The following is a 19816-nucleotide window of genomic DNA, read 5'->3' on the forward strand; positions in this document are numbered from 1 at the left end:
AAGTTCTTTGATCACAGTGATTTATGGCTTAAGTATAAGTAAATAAATATTGCTAATAGTCCAAATTTATCATCTGAAACTATTATTTCCTAACAATTCAAACTGCTCTTTAGGACAAAAATGGAATATTTGGATTTATTTTATCTATTTTTTCCAAAACTTCATAGTTGTATCAAGTAATGACTGCATTTTGCTTGATATTTGAAGTATACTACTGATGTTCTGTTTTTTTTTTTAGTAGATTTCTTTTTTTCTGAGTGGATTTATTATCAGTATTACAGAGAATTAATATTAAAAATAGCTCCTCTATACGACTTCCTAATAGACCTTCTGATCATCAAAGCTCCAATTTTCAGCCGGATTTAACTTCTGCTTCTCCCTTGTTCCTTTTATCCAAGTAAATTGAATTTTTTGCCAAGTCTTTGTGTGTGTGTGTGTGTGTGTGTGTGTGTGTGTGTGTGTGTGTGCATGTGTGGTAATGCCATTCCCACTCCCACTCTCCTCAGAGAGGCTTTTATCCTTTACATCCTGACATTACATTGCCTCCTGCTTGTCACTCATACTCTTGCCTCAGCTTCAAGTCCATTCTGCAGATATCCAACAGAGAAATTTTCCTTTCATCATTTCATCTCAGTCCAGAAAATTTTGAAGGCTCAGGATCATCTGCTATTTAAAATTCTTAACTGTGGGCTTGGCAGTTCTAGCAAAAACCTTTCCAAGGCTGCTTTTACGAGTGCCCAATCTAGGAAACTCAACACTGATAAGACTGCTCCCGCCAAGTAGTCAAAATGACTAACCCCCAGGCAGTCCTTACTCAGTTCCTGTTGCTGCACCTTCTCCTGGCCCCAGCCTGAAATAATTTCTCCTCTCTGTTTCAAGAGGGGAGCTTTTGTAAATCTTGTGCTGTAGACTTCCACTATTTATTTGAATCCTTTCATAACAAATAAAATATATAAAAAAAAATAACTGGTAAAATGGGTACAACACAGGTAAAAATTCAAAAGTATAAAACTTAAAAATGCCTTTGGAAAAAATAGCCAACTGTTAATTAAACAAATATGAATTTAAATGTATATCACCTCTCAAATTAACAATATTGTGGAAAGGCAATTATTTACCATCTACTCTCACTGGCAAAAAAAAACCATAGGATATTAGAGTAGAAGAAACTTAATATGGTTAAATCCAGTCCCTTCACTTAATACGTTATAAAATTGACCTCTTAGTAGGACAAATAAACTCATGCAAATTCATGAACAGAAATGGAAGTTTCCTCACTTGATATGAAATTTATTCCTGGGAACTTAAAACAAGCAATTCCCAGTAGAAGACAGATTGCTGCATATTGGTGTGTGAGAAATGGAATCTTGGCAGAGAAGAAGAAATAAGTAAGAAAATTTGAGCTAGTAATGTAAAGTGTTATCACATATGCAGAAAGTGCTAGGCAAAGAGAAGGAAGGGAAGCAAAAAGAAAATTGAAATAAGGTAAGCAATTAAAATCTTGTACCTAAAAACTGAGCTGAATACAATGGAATAAAACGAAGGCTATGCACTTAAATTAATACGTGAAAGTTTAGTTGTATTTTTTACTGCTTAGACTAAGGTTATATAGTATGCCACTATTTTATTTGACTTTTTTTTTTTTTTTTTTTTAATTTGAAGATACACTCTGACAGCAATGTGGGAGAAAGCCCTTTATCCTCCCAGGGATGTAGCCAGCTGATAGAAGGGATTGGTGAGAGTCAGGTGTGTTGTATAAATATTCTCATGAGAATGAGGCTTTTAGTTAGGTTTATATTCAGTCTTTCGACTGTATTCCTTCAGGATCCATTTTATCCTAAGCTCTATCCAGATCACTACGATGGTGTAGTTGGGGACAACGGAGTACTCTCAGCTGACAAGGACCGCAGTGCCAGATTCAAAGATAAAAGAGGTAAATATGATTTGCAACTGGAGTCTTACAGATGACATTAGATTCTCCTTAAGCCACCCTAAACCTGGCTCCAGTTACTGGACTAAATGTACAAGTTGTATGAGTTTTCTTCCCAGTGAGAAGATGCTAATTATTTTTCCATGGTTCTGTTCAGCACTTGCATCAAATTTATTTCCTAAGCCTAGAGAACTGAAGGCCCATGTTGTTTTGTTTTCCGTAGAGCGCCTATCCTGTGAACTGAGTCCGGAACATACTATTGTGCTTGATAAAATCACTTTGATAAAGATCAACAGCGCTCTCAATATATATTTGTTGATGGAATTCATAGAATGAACAATCAGTTGTGAAGTGTTTTATTGATTACCATTTTCTATAGCTTTTCCCATGGCTCTTATTTAATGTATTGTTCCTTGCAATGTTTGGGGAGAATGGAATGAAATTTGAAAAGACTATTTTTATACCTTTGGTTCAGTGTGTTTGAGAGTTTCCTTACTGATAGTTAAAAAGTGTGACATTTACTTAGCTTAAAGCTATAAAGGTTAGCTCTCATAAACTTCCTAATCCATGAAATGAGGGAAGCTATTCTGAATTTCTTGTAACCTATGGGCTGATATAAATAGTAGCTGATACACACTAGTCCTTTAAACAACAGAGGAATGGAACTGCATCTGGCAGTATGTACTATCTTAAGGTATCGTAGGTAATTTTCCATATTGAATTAGATACTAACGATGCGTCTGGGCTTATATACGCAAACAGAATTGTGGGAGGGTTTTTTTTTCAGTGTCAAAATTCAAACACAGAAGCTAATATAAGAACACAGGTACTTATACTCCTTTCTGAACTTCCTAGGAAAACAGCTTCTTAAAAATGGGTGGGGGAGGAAACAAACACCAGTGAAGGTGGTAGAGAAGGAGAAAAGATGCCTGTAGATTCTGAGCGGACAGTGCTGTGGAAAACAGAGTTTCCATCTGATCTTGCATCTTGGAAATGAGCCGGGATGGGGACAGGGTTTCCACGAGTGGGAAACTGACTCCATTGGCTTGAGGTTCTCTTTAATCTCCTTTCCTGGCCTAGGGATGTGTTGCAAATCTGAAAGAATGCAGGGTTCCTATAAAAGAGTAGTGCTAATTGTACCAAAGAAAAACTGCTGTTTTCCAGATGGAGAGATGAGAAATCTGAGAATATATGTTCTAAAAATTCTTAGAACTGGATGGTATAGAAACTAGAGCACCATTGTGCTGAGGAATATTTCAGGTCTTGTGAGTCTATTCCTTTGCTTTCCTGATATACCAATGTGGATCTCAGTGCTGGCTAAACATCAGAATCACCTGGGAAGATTTACACCCTGAGCCCTATCCTGAGCCAATTAAATCAGAATCTCGTCATGGTCGGCCCAAACATTAGATTGTTTTAAAATTACCCAGGTGATTCTAGGATATCAGCATGTTAAGAAGCACTAAATAATATACAGAGAATGATACATCTGATATTAATTATTTCATTCTAATTGCAGCAGCATGAAATGAGTATTAATGGAATCTGTTTACATTTTCCTTTTCCCATGTAAGCAAGAGACAGGAATGTACTTAGAAATCTATATTTTAAAGAGTTTCTGTGAAGCAGTAAACTCTTGTTTTGGTTAATGCAGCATTAAAAAAGTAATTAATTTCTGAGGTAGAGATCCATTTAAGGTAAATTTGAAGTGAGGAATGTATATCTTTATGTATTACCTTACCACTCAAAGTTTCTGTGATTGACTGCGTCAATGGCTGTTTTAAAAAGTGAAAAGTAAAATTTGATGTTAAATTGTGACAAAGACCAAAAGTTGAATTGCATGCATTTTAAGAATATTGCTTGAGAATCAGTAATGTACAAGGAATCAGTAATTCTAAGCTGATTATGAATATAGAATATTATTCAAATTTTATGACAGTAATTCATTGTTATATGCTATTCAGATTTGCTGATGGTGCATTTAAGCTAAAGTATCAAATATAATATTCTGACATTGCTAGAAATCTTATATTATTCATGGCCTCTCTGAAATTCTACTTTCTACAAGTCATGCTGATTAATTATAACAAATTCATATATATTTTGGTATTTTCCACATGTGCTTTAAACAAACTTTAAGTGTCTGTATATTTCTTTCATTTTTACACAAAGGAAGTAGAAGTCAATTTTCAATTGTTTAGAAAAACATTCTTCATAACCTCTTCAAGATTATGTTTTCTATTAATTATGTTTATTTTTTATAATCAACTTATTGTTCACACTAGCTTTAACAAACTTTAAATTTTTCTTTATTCCTTTGTTTTTATGCTCCTTGGCTAAGGAAGTAAAAGTTATTTTTGACATTCAGGACATAAGCTATCAATAAGAACATAATCATTAAAAGTATTCAAATTCTCTATTAAATATTAAAGATAACAGTACTTATAATTTGTAGTGCTCTTTTCTGATCCTATGGTAATTATGCTTAGCAATAAATATTGCCAGTTAATAAATTGAACTGGAGCCTGTCATAGGATGATGTGGATAGAAAAAAGTTGTAAAATATTTCCATTTAAAAATTTTTCAAGTATTCCAATAGATCTTGATATGTCATTGATTGCTTATTCTATAACAGAAAAGTCACCTTTGAAAAAGCATTTTTATTCAAAAATTCACATATCTTTTATCATTCCCCTTTAAGGGCCATGTAGCAAAGTTTAGAGAAATGGAATCTACTTAAAATGGGTGTAAAAATGGCTCCAAATAGTCTTAGGAGTGATCCTACTACAGAATAGAAAGCCATTTTCATATTCATGAAAATCAAACTGATAGTGACTTGTGTTTTATCTTTTACTCAGAGAGCAGCTTGGAAGGATTTCTTTGGGTTAACTCTGGAGCACATTTAGACTCATTTGGTCTTCGAGATTTTGCATTTAGTATTAATGAACATGCCATCCCCTTGCCTCCTGATGTAATGACACTCTGATATTCCTGCTCCATGATTGTATCAGTTCCTAAAGAGAAAACTTTGTAGTTTGGCTTAGGGAGCATAATATTTGCCCTCTCTGCTGGGAATCTGGTGTGGATAGCACTGTATTTGGGCTGTAAACCTTCTACATCCTCTGGACAGGATGCAGCTGTCAAAAAGCCCCATCATTGTTATAGGCACTAATGTGCAGACCATTCCGCCGGCCCAGCAGATGCTGGAAATAGAACTTGCTGTTAGATTCCTTGAATCTGTTCTTACATAAAAAATACAACGGATTTTTTTAAAGTTGTTTAACTACCATATCATACCAATATACCTGATCTTTGAAAAAAGACATTTGGGATTTTCAGGGATCTGTATTCAGAGAAGAATTGTGTTCTTTGAAAGAGAGGGAGATAGAGATAAAAGCAACATTTACTAAGCAACCGTTATTTGCGATGTTAGGTACTTTGTTTTTATTTCTGTAACATTTTATTTCATGAGAGAGACGGATGGAATTCAAGCATCTATGGCAATATCAACTCCAATAAATCTGATTGGTTCTTAAATTGTTTTCTATAATCCTATGTTTGACCCTTTCTTTTAATTAAAAAGAAGAAAATGATTCAAAGTAATTTAAAAATAATGTTGGGTATCTTTCATATACTATTTTATTTAATCCTTATAACAACACTTGTCAAAGAAAAATAGCTCTGACAGGTTAAACAGGCAAGGATGACTATTCAAAACTATTGCAACAAGGGACGAAGACTGAGCTCAGCTCAGCTGAAACAAGACAGGAGCATTTTTAGCTGTGATAAGCTGGTGGGAAGAACCTTCACTGGGTGAGGTTGGCCCACGTGATGACGCCACCTCTGTTTGCTGATTGCCTCCACCCTTTCTCAGAGATTGGGAGATAAGGGCAGGGATGCTATCTTTCTTGATGATTACACTTCAGAAATGATGGCTCCATGTGGAGAAAGACATTCCTGGGTTTTAAAACTGGCAAGAGGCTGAGAGAAGATCTACATCTCAAAGGGCAGAGTGAGAACTTACTACTAAAAATTTTCTAAAGTAAATTTCTGAGAAAAGGGAGGTCAGAGGAAGAACTCTGCCTGAAATTGAGTCAAGCTGAGTGGAATGTGAAGGCTGTCTTGATTACCTTTAAGAGAGACGTTTATTCCCTTGTTACTAAGACCCTGAGGCTTGGAGAGGTTAAGTTTACTTACCCTAGGTCTCCCAGCTATTAAGTGACAGAGTTGTGACTAGACCATAATTTTGATCTGCTCCAAAACCTGTGAACTTTCCAGTACACTGCAGCCTTGTGAAAATACCAGGCGAGAAGTCAACACTGGCCACATCAGAATTTTCAAAGAGTAAGTTCTTAGTTATTTTCCTAAAGCTCTCCAGCTCCTTTAAGGAAAGGATTATCTCTGACAAAGTTTTGTTCATTTGAAACTATTGTATGCTACGTGTTCTATAGTTTTCAACAATCTGAATATTTTATTGACTTAAAAGTAGATGCATCTTTAGGGCAAGAGCCATTTAATCTGCTTGCCTGTCATGTTCCTTATTCCTAATAAAGGCTTCTTACAGGCAGCAAATGAGGATCTCTTAGGATATTTATGAAACAGCTGTAGGAAATTTCCATTTTTCTGTCAAATGTAAATCATTTGTTCATAGTACTTATGAGTTAAGACACCATTTTTGATAAAGGGAAGAAGAAAAGAAGGAAAGTTAAGGGAAATAACTTCAACTATTAATAAATGGAGTTTCTTTCATTAAAATCTTAAGAGAAACGTTGTTAGGGGCTCTGAAGGATAAGGGGCAATTCTGTTGCATATCAGAATTAGGCGTGGCAGCTGGGGAGGCATCACCAGGCTCAGATTCTTATGGTAGGGTATAAACCGATGACCCAGGGAGACTGAAGTAACCAATTGGTTACTGATCAGTTTTTAGCTTCTAAGAATGGAAGGAAGCATGTAAGTTTCTCTGCACAGAATCAGCAACTATGAATATGTTTAATGTTTTTCACTTTAATAAATTTAGTCCTTTTTCAGGGTTTCTGATGAATCAGAAAGATACTTTTTACCCTCAGCAAAATCTCTTCTTGAATTTAGTAACTGCCAGGATTAATCCTTTACCTTTCCCAGCGATTCATTTACTGTAAGAAACATGGTCAATGTTGTTCATTCCTTGCTTTTAATCTTAGGATGTTTGAAAGACAAGAGACTTTTTTTTTTTTGGATAATGAATGTATCAAAAGATAGAAAATTCCAACCAATGTTCTAATCATGTCTATCATTTATTTATTTCAACTTTTCAATAGAATGGTGATTACTCATTTTTCTTCTATCAAAAGGGTCATTTTCTTTTACAGTAGCACTAATGAGCTCCTGGTTGGATTTTAACTGTCAGGAAATGATTTCCTTAGGATACCTTAAATGAAATTATCTTAAAACATCTTTACTTGAATATGTCAATGTTCTAGTAAACCTCAGACAGGGAAAAGCTAAAAATGCTGTTATTATTGTTGAGGAAATAAAGTGGATAGGGTAAAGAAGACACTCATGATTTTATGAGGTACAAGGAGCCATTATCAAGTATTGTAAACACTAGGAGAAAGATTATTATGGGTTGTATTAAGCATATCTATTTCAGAAGGAGATCAGAATTAAAGTAAATGTACATGCATAGCTTCAGATTTTTAAGAGTTTGGGAAAAGAAAGCAGAATTAAAGAAGGTGCATGGGCATTATCAAACACATTTAGTTTAAATTAGCATTTAGTTATAATGGTATCTTCAGGACATTTTTGACTAATTACCTGCAAATGCTGCCAACACTAATAGTGAGATTTTTTCAGGGAAGAATTTTATCATTGTCTGTTCAAAATATCTTCTGCATTAATTTTCAGTCTTTAGCATTCCCTTCAAAAATCTTTATAATTATACCTAATCTTGTGTATGATAGTCTCTACCTGGCAAAATTTATACTGAAAATAAACAATTTTTATTAACTCTATGATCTTAGTTTGATATTTCAAAACCAGGACAATGGCCTGATTTAAACAGCATGAGTTTTGGTGATGGTTTATTATCACATTCACAGTGGTTTGTTACAAGTTGATATACTTAAGTGTTTTGAATTTATAAAATGTTTGTCCTTCTAGAAACAAATACCATTTTAGTAATATCACAACTGTCTTGAAACAAGGATATTCTTTCTCTCTCGTGATACTGGAATTTTTTCAATCTATATTTTAGAAGGAAGACTTATAATTTGCATTGTACAGCTTTATTCTTTCAAGCATTTGCCCCAAATGGACTATAGAATTTCTAAGTTTTCAAGAAGATTAAATTTTACAAAAGTAAACAGACTACAACTTGATGACTTGTAGAGGGGATGGGGCACTTAATTGGATACATATCTCAGTTTAATCCTTGCTAGCCCATCTGCCTCCGAATTCCAAGTAGTGTTGATCTATCCTGGAGAAGTTGGGGCTATAGGAAGTCCTAAAGGTGAGAATTTCTGTTAGCCCGCGATTGTTAAGCAAGACCCAGTATTATTGTGACTCTAGAAGGCATAGAAATAGATGTTTTAGAATTTAGAGATTATTTGGGCCAAATTCTCGATTAAACATGAAGAACTGAACCCAGGACTCTTAACTTCCTATTAAGTATGCTTTTCATCATTATTCCAAAAGTGGAAAGTAAGTCATAAATGGAATTTGATGTGACATGTGTTGGAGAGCCAATATCAGGGCAACTATAGAAGTAGTTCATGTGCACTCACTGATGCCTCAATGCAAAGTGAAGGCAAGTCAAATTCCCTTTTTTATTTCCAAGCTTGTCTGTGGGTAACTGGACAGGGAGTCAGAAACTCAGTAGTAATCAGGGAACAGACTGACAATGTAAAAGAAGTTGGATGTTTGTCTATGAGAAAGACAATAGGGAGTGGTGAGCAGGGACCTTTGAAGACTCTCATGGACCAAAGACACCCTTACATTCAAAGATCCTTCCAGCATGACATCACATACATTAAAATACTCCCACGTTGTACATTAAATAGAACTTGCTGTTAAAAGTTTGGATGGATATTTAGAATTTCTTTTCGAAATTATTTGTCTACAATTAAGTATTTTGATTGAGAGTTGTCTATAATGTCTTCATAATCATATTAACTACATAGTCAGAAATACATATGAATTTTTGCCGAGAGAGAATATTGTTTTCAAATGTAATAAATTTTACCTATATGCTAAATTAAGATGACTGAATTTAGCATAATGTTACATTTTATAAGCATGTAATTAAATTCATTGACTTTATTTTGTAAAGGGTCTTTTTTTTTAATTTATCATTTTGGGGGCATTAAAGGAGTCTCAATTATTTTCAGTTACTGAAAATCCCATAGGCCCTAGTTACTCTGCCCATATATCCAATAGAAAAAAAAAAACCAAAAACTTATTAATTGGGGCATGTGACCAGCACGTGCATTAACATTAGAAGTATTTTAAAATACTCAACCAAGTAGTCTGGACTACCATGTACATAGTAGCTCACTCACCTTACCCCAGGTACACTCATCTCATTTTGAATACAGATGTATTCTTAGCGTGTATTACTACTATATTAATTTTCCATTGCTGCTGTAGCACTTTACCACAAATAGTGATTTAAAATCACCCAAATGTATTACCTTATCATTCTAGAGGTCAGAAATCTGAAATGGTTTTCACTGGACTAAAATCAAAGTGTTGGCAAGGATATGTTTCTTTCTGGAGACTCTAGAGAAGAATTCTCCAGACTTTTCCAGCTTCTAGAGGCAGCCTGCATTCCTTGGCTCATGACCCTTTCTCCATCTTTAAAGCCAGCAATGACCTGCTGAGTTTTTCTTACATGGTACTATTTTGGCACTGGCTCTTCTGTCTCCCTCTTCCACATTTCACGGACTCTTGTGATTATATTGGGCCCACCTGGATAATCTAGAATGATTTCCCATATCAAGGTCAGTTGGTCAGCAACTTTTATTTTATCTGCAACCTTAATTTCCCTTTTCCATGTAACCTAACATAGTCATTGATTCCTGAGATGAGGATGTAGACGTCTTTGGGAAACCATTATTCTGCCTACCACAACTACAATAATTGTACTTGTTTACTTATTTTCATCTGTTTCTTTCCATTGGAGTATAAACTCAGTGATAATATATAAATAGGAAACGGGAATTCAGAATCAGAAAATCTTTGAATTTAAAACATATAATTAAACCATTGATATTACAGATTAAAAATCTGAGTCCAAAAGTCATTAAGTGACTTACTCAGGTTCCTTCAGCTCCATAGTGGGTCAGACCCTGGGACTTCTAGTCAGTAGTTTTCTCTCTGTTATAAAACTGTCTGTCTATAAGTCTATATATAAGTCTATATATAAGTCTATATATAAGTCTGTATATAAGTCTATAAAACTGTCTGTCTATATGCACCCCCTTTTTCTGCATGCAATATAATTTTGAGTTTAATAGTTGGTTGAATTCATAGAATGTAGGTACCATGAAAGTTACTTGTAGGATTTAAGTATATAATACTACAGTTAATAAATATGAATGTAATTAGAATGATATAAAAGCCTTTGAATCTACCTTGACTTTAGTCAGTAATCTTTTTCTAGGCTATCCTCCTATATCACAGCCCAAGTTATATCAGAAAGCTGCTCTTCAGCCAAAATTTTGATACATTTCTAAGATCCATGAATATTACTAGTGCCCCAAGGGTTTGGTTTATGTAATTGGTATATTATGATTAGAAAACAATTAAAAAGGACAGTTCTCTGACTTAATGTCTTATTTTGTTCAGGTAATCAATTTCTTCTTATTTTGTTCAGGTAATCAATTTCTATAATATTATATTAAATAGCAATATTAAGTTCATGAAAAGAAGTGTCCACAGAAGTAAATGGCATATGTTATTATTATAGTCAGTGATTAATGTTGAGCAACCTGTTAGAATTTTTATTAAAATCAAATATAGAGGTACAGAATGTAAAATATGTAATTGGAACTGATTTAGTTCTGAAAAAGTGTTATGATAAAAATTACTTTTTGCCAGAAGTGACTTGGAGTAGGGAGTATAGAAATTAAATTGGTTTCCTAAGTCTGATCTTCAATAAGCAGCAACCTTGTTAAACTTTGAATCCTACATGCTCTGCCTTTAAAATAAATTATAGAACTTTATTATGAGAGGCACAAGCTACTGTGGAAGCTGTTTTGATTTCAGTGTTTCATGTTTACATCCTTTGCAAGTCAATGAAAAATATATAAACACCCACACACATATATTTAATTTATGACAAAATTGAGTAATAAGCAAGCTGTAAGTGAATGTGTCCCAGATGCATTCAGAAGTCAAAATTAAGTGAAAATATTCTTATTTATGCTAATACTTCATATACTGTTTAATATGATTTCCATTTAGGAATATTAAATAGTAACCAACCCTTTATCACTATGAGATAAAGTTTTCTTTATGAGCTAATACCATGTCATTTTGCATTATCATGTTCTTCTTACCATGTTAAGAAACAAAGCAAAAGCAGGTGAAAGCAGTGGTGGTGTGTACAAAAAGCAAAATAAATTACTAGATGTTTTTCCTTTTGTTATTCTGTGGCTATTCCAGAAAATGCACTATTTTTGAAGTTTGCACCAATATCTCTCATCTGCCTATCACAAATTTTAAACAGAAAAAGTGGGAGAGCCTGGTAAAAAAGCATCTCCAGAAATATTCCAACATGGAGAAATGTCAATCACAAATGGGAAAGTCTAGAAGCCTTTTCTCAGTCATCATCTTCTCCCACACCCTTGGTACATTCATTCAACATATTTTTGTCAGGCTCCTTCTTTGTCCAACTGCTTTCCAAATCCCTCCCCTTCCCTGACTCTGTGGCCAGCAGAGATCTGTCTTCCCACCTACATGACTGGTTCTCTCAGGAAGCATCACTAACTTCCTGTTGTTCTTTGAATCTAAGTGAATTCCACCATTTTTTTTCTTTAACTCTTATTAAATTTTTGTATATTTCCATTGGCAAAAAACCTCCATGGTTTCAACTCTCTACTCCATAAACACCACCAGTCATGTGCAGAGCATTAGCATTTCATCACAGTATTTATGTTTTGTTCTTCCTTCCTTCCCTAACTACATTACCAGCTATACCCCTTGAAGACAAAACTGCATCTGTTCTGCCTTGTATCACCAGTGCTGGCATAATTCCTGAGATGAATATAAGACTTAATACCTAGTTGTTGGATGAATACATAGAATGAATGAGTGAGTGAATGAATCATGATTCCTGAGAATTTTCTCTACACCAGGCAGTGTGCTGAGAGAAGAATGTGAGGGAGATAGACATTTCATTTTATCACTGAACTTACAGTCTAACAATAATTTCTATAATTGTTTCACCCTTGCTTGACAATTATTTTGATCTTAAAGTATTTTATTATAATTCAGTGGTGAGCATCTTACTAAAGAAAGTTCTTCACTAATACTTTCAAACAAATTTCCTGTTGTACAGTCATTCAGGTCAAAAGGTATGAACACTTTAAGCTGTAACTATTCCTTAACTCCTTCACTTTTTATGTAAAATAAGGGAGTTCTAACTATTGACTTATTCTTGTTTATATTTTTAGCCAGAGGAAAAATGTTTAAGGGGAATATTGTAGTTGTGTATAGTTTACTTCTAGTTAAATCATTCTTCCTGAGTTTATCTTCTAGTTATCTTTGATAATTTATTTTTGAAAACTTTTGAGGGAACTCATGGGTAGCCTGACAAAAATAATGTTTTGATTAATAAAGTCACATGGGATAGATTTGCATAGAAATCACAAAGCTGTTTCTTACACCTATGTATTTTCAACTTTCTACTCAGTCACTGGCTACAAACAAGATTGCAATGCTGTCTGTCACATATACAGTCTTTCTTCTTGCTTAGTAGTGATCTAGAAAGAGGATGGCATTTGATTTAAAAAGAAAAGGGCGTGATATGAGCAGTGTGTGGTATTTCCTTTGTGAAGAGCTTGGTGTATTATCCCCCTCATCTGAAGCTCTCCAAGAATCTGGGCTCTTTATTTGAAAAATGAACTATACCATTTAGAGTCAAGAAAGTATTCATTAAAGTTGAATGTCAGAAAGGAAACTTTACCAACAACTTTTAATGTTTTATCATTTAATATACATATCAAGATAGAAATTCTAAGTGAGATTTGCTTTTTACATTTAATTTGTAGCTTACATTCAGTACTACAATTTGAAGTGATAGAAATTGAATATTCTGCTTTTTTTCCTTCTACTGTCTAGAAATGAATTGTTAATAGACAAAAGATAAATGCCTTGTGGATTCAACCTATCATCTTTGTAATACATGATACCTGCTAGAACTTTGATTATTGGAAGTTCATATTGCAGATGCTATTTCAGAAATCCTGTAAAGTACTTCTCTGATGCAAAAGATAAAGTTTTTGCTAAATTTTCTAGAAATAGTCTGATTTCACATTCTACATTAAAATTAGAGTTTATTATTCATTTAACATATTTGAGGGCTTACTCAGTAAAGTGGAAAAACTGACGTTACATAGGAGACATTGGTCACAAATATCAGAAAACTCCAACCCATCAGGCTTAATTAAAAAAAGAAAAATTAAATAAATTAAATTTCATACCAAGAAGACACATGACTCCAGGGGTGGTGGTTCAGTAGCTAAATGATATAAGCAAGAAGCCAGTTTTTTTCTATCCTTGGTGTCTCTGGCAAACTGCCTTCATGATTGCTAAATGATTTCTGCAGCTACAGACATCACATGAGGACTCATAAGTCTCCAAAGAAGGAGAGCAGTCAGCTCCTTCTTGATTTTTTTAAAGACTTAAAAAATCTTTTCGAGAAGCCACTTAAAAGTCTTCCCTTCACTTCTCATTGGGCAACATTGTGTCTAACAACTATGCCTAAACCAATCACTGGAAATAGAAGAGAATTACAGTGTTAAGCTACTATCCATGGTTTACCCTGGACCAGGAAAGATAATGCCCTTTCCAGGACTACATAGCATATAGGGGTGCACCTAGAATAGAATCAGGACTCTGCTATCAAGGAATTATGTACAGGGATTCAGCCTTTGTTAGGCGACAAATATTACCTCCACAAGTATTACAAATTAAACTAGGTCCTGGACCTGAAGAATTTTACAGTCTAGTGTGGGAAACTAACAGGACAATAAAGGATTGTAAACAGTATCCCAGTGTATACCACTAATAGGAGTATGTACCAGATGTTACAGGGGTTATGAAGAGAAGCACTGAGGAGGGGCATATGATTTTAGATTGAGAGGAGAAAATGGAGATAATGAGGATAAGACCAGAGGCCAAATATTAATGCTGTGTGTTTATGACTGCAGTTCAGGAAATATGTTATGGTTTTCAATTTTTCAGTGCATTGTTTTAACAAATTGTGAAAGGTGTCTTAAAGATTTTTGTTGTTGCTTCAGTCACATTATAGTTTTAATTTTCAAATAAGATATGCTATTCTTGGAATATGTATGTACAAAGTGATATCTAAAGCTACATTATAGCTTTAGAGTTTGTTATTTCATACCAGGTGAGTGTGATTTATCAGGACAGTTATGATAGATGATCATGATGTTATAGTCATGTTGGCTCCATTAGTTTGACTGTATGTGATGGCATATGGATTGTAGGAAATATTTTATTCTGAGCTTTTGTTTTGGTATATTAAACATCATTAAGCATTACACAATAAATTAACTCCATCAAGGTAATTGCCAATTACAGGGTCACATAAATAGCAGAAAATGTGTTGCCTTTTTCAGTTTTTCTGTTGTAATTATAATCATAAAAGGAGAGACAGAGTAGAAATGATGACATTTTGGGTTGTAGCTGATGGGAACATTTTTATGCTCATTAAATCCATTTGCAGGCAGTACTGTGATTTCAGACAAGTTGTACAACAACAACCAGAAAAGCCAGTATTTTCTCATGAAATGCATGTTCCCAATTCTAAGTGAGACTAGGAAAACAGCATGATAGTTATAAGAGAAATCATTTAAATAGTCTCAACTTTCTATTTGTGGAAATGTTCTAATAACAGAAACTAATGACACAGATTAAGTCAAGTTCCTTTAAAAAATTATTTTATCTTGATCTCCCATGTGAATTGATGTTAGGTGAGAATGACATACTGACTTTCTAAGTGATTTGCAACCCCTAAAGATTGTATAAAGTTCATGTAAAATAAAATAACTACCAAGGATGGTCTTAATTTGGAGGAAGTCATGGCATGTTCTAACTAAAAAGTGAAAAACCCTGTACAAAGCTCTGTATATGGTAAAGGATTTTATTGATTAATTGCTGAGATATGGGCACAGAAATGGGGACAGTTGTTATAGTTTTTATTTTGTTGATATTTCATTTTGCCAACTGGGGGCAAAATAATTATTTATAGACGTAAGAAGATGATTCTTGCCTCCTGTCTCCTAGTCTACCAAATGGTACCTCCATCTCCGTGAATGCCTCACACCAGACTCAGGACTCTAGCTTTACATTTCCACGGCTCTTTTTAGTTTCCACCATTCTTCTTGTCTTCATCTTTATTTTGCCATTTCCCTACCCCAAATTATAGTTTATTAGGTTACCTTTTGATCTATTCCCATTTTCTTTATCTCTTCCAAATGCAAAAAAACAATAATGCATCTTTCTTCTACGCATATAAGAAATTAAATTCTTCCAAGACTCTCATGTGCTTTAATTCACAAAAATTCGAAGAACTGTCACTCTCTACCATATTTTTTTCTGGTTTTATCATCTTGCAGTAGAAATAGTTTTTTGAGGGAAGGAGGATAATCTATTCTCACTTCTCTTTTCCACTTTTTGGTCAAGGAGCTATCAAACAATGGAAATTTGGAAAATTAGAAATAATTGTAATTGTAGAATAATTGTAAGTGATAGAAATTTCTGCATTATGCACAATTTTACTGTATTTTTATGTTTGTTCTATATTTAGGGCAAATGTTTTCCCAAAGTGTGTCTTGAACAGTTTTGTGATGGATTTAAAAATTTTTTTTCTTTATTATTCTTTTACCTAAATGAACTGCAAGTGGCCTTTTTTGTAGTGAAAAGAGATGGACTATCCAAATACCATATTATGTAAACTTCATCAATATGGAAAAGGAAGTTCCCATCTCTCAGAGAACTATAGTAATCTTCAGTTGTTAATTAATGTATCATTTCACTTCATCATCTTAGTTTAACATTTCAGTGTATAATTAAATATCTGTATAATTTGTTTATACCAAATATATATGAAAAACCTACCACACACCAGACACTTCTAAGATTTGAGGAAACAGCAACACACTAATAGATGAGATCCATCCTTCATGGAATCTCCATTGAAAAATCAACAAATATGTGTATAATATAATATCTGTAGCAATAAATGTTTTGAAGAAAAAAAAGTTTTAAGTAACAGAGGGGCCAATCATCCTTTTTTTAAAATTAATTTTTATTGCAGTATAGTTGCTTTACAAGGTTGTGTTAGTTTCTACTGTACAGCAAAGTGAATCATCTCTATGTATACATGTATCCCCTCTTTTTTTGGATTTCCTTCCCATTTAGGTCACCACAGAGCATTGAGTAGAATTCCCTGAGCTATACAGTAGGCTCTCATTAGTTATCTATTTTATACATAGTATCAATAGTGTATATATGTCAATTCCAATCTCCGAATTCATCCCACCACACCCCCTTTCCCCTCTTGGTGTCCATATGTTTGTTCTCTACATCTGTGTCTCTATATCTGCTTTGCAAATAGGATCAGCTATACCATTTTTCTAGATTCCACATATATGTGTTAATATACAATAATTGTTTTTCTCTTTATGACTTACTTCACTCTGTATGACAGTCTCTAGGTCCATCCATGTCTCTACAAATGACCCAATTTCGTTCCTTTTTATGCATGAGTAATATTCCATTGTATATACGTACCACATCTTCTTTATCCATTCCTCTATTGATGGACATTTAGGTTGCTTCCATGTCCTGGCTATTATAAATAGTGCTGCAATGAACATTGGGGTGTAAGTGTCTTTTTGAAATATGGTTTTCTCTGGGTATATGCCCAGGAGTGGGATTGCTGAGTCATATGGTAGTTCTATTTTTAGTTTTTTAAGGAACCTCCATACTGTTCTCCATAGTGGCTGTATCAATTTACATTCCCACCAAATCATCCTTTAACCTTGAAAAAATTATTAGAGCAGACCGCTGTGAGTAGATATTTCAACAGAGAACCAAATAACATAAGGGAAGTAAACATGGCACTACCTGGGGGAAGAATATTGCAAACAAAAGGAACAATATGTAAAGGGCTTGAAGTGTGAGCCAACTTGAGCTGTTTGGTCAACAAGTTGGTCAGAAGGCTGAAGCAGAGTGAGGAATTAGGAGGGGGCAGGAACTGAGGTCATGAAAGGACCATGACTATCTGATTAATTTTACTCTTGGCTTCACTGTGATCTCCTTGAGGGCTGCACGTTTAAGTGATTTGTTTTTTATTCTCAAGATTTAGTCCAGTGTCTGAATCTGGTACATACTAGGTCTTTCAGTAAATATTTGTTGAAAAAAATTGACTGAGATGCAGGGGTTAAGGCCATTCAGATGTTTGGTCAATCAGAGCAGAATGAACAAAACAGAGCAGAATATTCAGGGGCCTCCAGCCGTGATGCAACTGAAAGATACTAGGTACCAGGAGACACTGCAAGAAAGAAGCAAGAGAAGTGAGTGGATGCCAGACCATAGAGGGCTCTTGGTACTACTTGGAAGAGCTAGGATTTTATTTTCTAGCTAAGCGCAGAGTTGATGGTAGGATATAATGGGATCAGGCTTTAATTTGGAGGAAAATCAGTCTGCTGGTAATATGAAAGATGAAATAAGAAGGAGGGGTCATATATAATATAATAATATATAAAAGATATATTAATGTGGCAGAATCTATGGGATTTCAAATATATTATATATTTGGGGTTAAGGAGAGAAGGTAGTCTTTGAGGTACCCAGTTTCCTGCTTAGGGACCTGATAACAGTGATGCCACTCATTGGCATTGGCATCAGAGCATGGAGATCAGATTCTGGGGATAGGGAACAATATTACCATTTATTGTTTGAATTGTTAGTTGTAGGTCTGGTTGACTGGATTTAAACAACAAGTAGGGAAAGGACTGTGTGTTATATCATTTTGTCGTCCATTTCTTCTGGCATGATGACTTACACATGCAGTTCTTCATAAAATATTTATTAAGAATTTTACATATCAGCATCTTGTATTAGGTTCACATTATAAGCTTGAAGAAAGGGGGAAAAAAAGAACTGTGTGATTGAAGTGGTATATAATTTCCTCTCATTTTTCCATGGGAGTAAAAAGATTACAGTGAAGAGTCTTAGCACAGAGCACTGAAAGGAGTTATCTGTTATCTTTGCCATATTGTCCATGAAACAAGATGATACAAAAATTCCCAAATTCATTCAAGGATTTGTGGTACCAACAGATGCAAAAATCTTGAAAAAAGGATTTAGACACATTGCATTAATTATGATAAAAAAATCAAAACCCCAATGCACTGTTCTCAATTTTTCAAGGTATGTAAAAAGGATCAAATATTTTTATTTCCCTAAAGAAGGTAATTTTCATCAACAAACTCTATTAAAACATCAATTGATTACCTAGGCTAGTCTAATATCAAATAATGAGTGTTTAGTTGCAATTCTTCTGACTGGTTTGTTAAATAAGTTCCTTTTACTCATGCCAAATATCTCCCTTCTGGGGAATTTGTCTTAATGTCTAGGTCATCTCTCCAAAATTATGGTGTTACTGTGCTCTATTTCACATAGCTGTGAAATGAAAACAAGGAGTCATAAAATTAAAATGGCTAATATGCTTTTTTAATATCATTATGTGACTAATGAGTAGCTATAATATCTCTTGTACCTAAAGCACTATATTTGTCTTTCATCCTGCAATTAAGGAGAATATACAATACCCTGGAAATGTATCATATATACAAAATATTGGACATTTAGTTGCCTGAGATGTCTACTGGTTCCAGCAATTTCACAGCTTTTCAACAAATTTAGAGTGACCTATAGTATATCAGGCACTGTGCAGGCAGTGGAGAAGCAAAAACAAATTATGACATGTTTGCTGCCCTTCAGAGACTATGTTTAAAAATATATTATTTTAATATTTAACACTTCTGTACTTATATTTCAAAATTGTTAATATTTTTTAAAATTAGGGATGGTTATGGCCACTTTAAATTACATTAATTGAAAAAAAATTACATTTATAACATTTTTACGAATATTTCTTAGGATCAATTTAATTTATATCATCATTGATTTTCTATGCAGAGATGTAAGTCTAGATATAGATATATAGGTTTTTTCTCCTCACCAATATGTGTGGGATATTACTTAATGCCTTTTATAGCTTTGAGGGGAAATATTCCTTTTTAAATTTTCTCCTTTGACCAGACTTGTGTCTTGATGGCAGAAAGTTATATTTAATAATTTTATAATCAAAAATCTCTTCACTGTCTACAGCCAGCTGCAGCCCCAGTCTCACATCAGGCCTTCTGGGAGCCCCCTCTAACGCTCCCACGCACCCACCACCAGCATTCTGGGTAGCAAGCAACTTCTGTCCTTCCTGTGGAATTCTCCTGTTGGACTATGAACTCCTGTTCACTCTTCTGAGTGCTCAAGGTCCTAAAAACAAAACTGGACAAAAGTTATGTTGAATTATCTTTTCCTTGAATGAATAATATAGTGAGGAAACAGAGGAACACCTGTCATCTAAGGGAGGGA

This window comes from Balaenoptera musculus, chromosome 3 (assembly GCF_009873245.2).
Source record: "Balaenoptera musculus isolate JJ_BM4_2016_0621 chromosome 3, mBalMus1.pri.v3, whole genome shotgun sequence".
In the NCBI taxonomy this organism is placed as follows: domain Eukaryota; kingdom Metazoa; phylum Chordata; class Mammalia; order Artiodactyla; family Balaenopteridae; genus Balaenoptera; species Balaenoptera musculus.